At 40.4% G+C, this 2,195-nt stretch overlaps 1 pseudogene; it reads left to right on the top strand.

Annotated features, from left to right (window-relative positions):
- Positions 1-1,079, top strand: part of LOC103740505 — a 22,805-nt pseudogene extending 21,726 nt beyond the window's left edge.
- Positions 1,080-2,195: the final 1,116 nt, after the last annotated feature.

The following is a 2,195-nucleotide window of genomic DNA, read 5'->3' as shown; positions in this document are numbered from 1 at the left end:
ATATATATATATGGCCATTCACTAATTAAATGAAAATTCTTTTGTGAGACAAGAAAAAATAGAATATTGGCAAGACTACTATGTTAAGTGATTATCAAATGCCATTTTTTAACGACAGATAAAATACCATTTTAAATTAGAGCCACTAATATACTATTCAATGTTCCTGGTATAGATATGGGGAAAAAATACTTGGAAAACTTTTTTAGTAACCTTCAAAACCTCATAGTATTATTGAAGTTCTTTTTGTTTTTTTTAGCTAACAACTATATCATGAGTCATGATACCAACTGCTGAAGGTCTTTACTGGTGGATGGGTGAGTGACACTGGCTGATATCACAGTTGTCTGTACTGTGTTGTGACTCTCTAAACAGGTCTTGGAGCCTTCTTTTTGCAGGTCCTCCCCTGCCTCCTCAACTGCTGGTTCTTTACCTGCATTAAGCGGCCCCAGTTAAGGGCTGTCTTGGGGAAGGAGAAGCTGTATGAGAAAATGGCTTAGTTAGATGATAAGTTTGCAGGGAACCAGCCTACAAAGGATACCCCTAGGAAATAAAGGGGATCATGGGAAGAGAAGCAGATGCTCCAGGTTGAGCTGAAAGAGGAGAGAAAAGCAGCCGCCCCAGCTCCTGGGAAAGAGATGGATGAATGTGAGCTAGCACTGGCTGCTGAGCCCAAGGCTAAGGACCCCTTCACTCACAGGCCAAGTGTATCTTTGTTGGATGAATTTAAGTGTAAGTACTTCAATGAGGCATGGCCATATTTTGGGGAAGACTTTGATAAAGATGACTGGTCCGTGCTATGCTGCTTCCCTGAAGAGCTCACCCAGACCTTCATCAGTTACAAGCTCATCACAAGCATGTTCCAGTGAGGGACAAACTGAAGAAGCATGTTTTTGCCAGTGTCATCCTCTTTGGAACCAAGAACAGCAGCTCCGTTTCTGGAGTTTGGGTCTTCTGAGGTCAAGATGGGTCTCCTGAGATCAAGAGCTTGCCTTACTACTGAGTCCGTTTGGCAGGTGGAATTCAAGTCACATCCATGGTAGAAACTGGATCCAGGCAACAAGGAGACCCAGACCTAGTTCAAGAGTACTTTTTCTGGAGAGGGTCTTGCAGCTCAGGGTCAAAGGCTTTAAGCAAGGCAAGATCTTCAAGTGAACATCTCTTGCCTTAACCTATCTGCCTATACCCACTCTTCAGGGACATGGGGATCATTAAAGGATGCTGAACATTGAAAATTAAATAAATAAAAACCTAAAAAAATTCATTACTTTTCAGAGCAGCTATGTGTTAAGCAAGCCATAGGGGCCTGGTGAATAAAAAAAGATTATGTCTGAACATCAATCCTTACCCTATTTTATATATGTTACTCAACAATATATGTCTTCTGAGCTTTAAGTATTGAGCAGAGAAATAATGATGATAAAAGTCATAACCATGAATACGCTTTTTAGGGCCTGTTTAAAATAACCATGAAGACTGCGTGTCAGCTCTGAAGGAGAAACAGAATGGTACTCAGAGGAGAGTTTGTAATGGTTAGCAAGTGATAAAGACACTTCTTTATGCCTCTGGCCATCCTGCTAAGTACCATTTCTATGATATCGGTTGACTAGATCAGTACTACATTAAGATCTTCAATTCTTTCACCTTAACTCAAGGGCTAAAGTAGTTCAACTTTTCATTCATATGTAATATGATAAGATTTCTTAAGAAGATGGAGCTGTGACTGGAGAGATGACTCAGTGGTTAAGGGCACTGGTTGCTCTTGCAGAGGACCTGGGTTCAATTCCCAGCACTCACATGGCAACTAACAACCATCTATGACTCCAGTTCCAGGGGATCCAATGCCCTCTCTGACCTTCACAGGCATTGTATGACTTGGGTGCATTTACCTACAAGCAGGCAATACACTCATACATGTAAAATAAAATTAATAAAATATTTTAAGAAGATGGGGCTGTGATGCAAATGTTTCAATCCTATAGATTTTAATACTCAATGCTAGTGATGTTTCTCTACTTACCAAAGAAGCACACACAATGTCTTTATGTTTATTGAGTTTTTGTGCATTTCATATAATAGATCTTAATCAAATTTAGACCCCTCCCCCATCCCTATAGTGCCCCCAATGGATTTCATGCATTCTGTAATATATGTTAAGGCCTACTGGGGCAACCATTTGTACCTAGATGTCCCTC

This window comes from Nannospalax galili, unplaced genomic scaffold (assembly GCF_000622305.1).
Source record: "Nannospalax galili isolate Female #2095 unplaced genomic scaffold, S.galili_v1.0 scaffold490, whole genome shotgun sequence".
In the NCBI taxonomy this organism is placed as follows: Eukaryota; Metazoa; Chordata; class Mammalia; order Rodentia; family Spalacidae; genus Nannospalax; species Nannospalax galili.
This window is presented reverse-complemented; position numbering and strand designations above follow the sequence as displayed.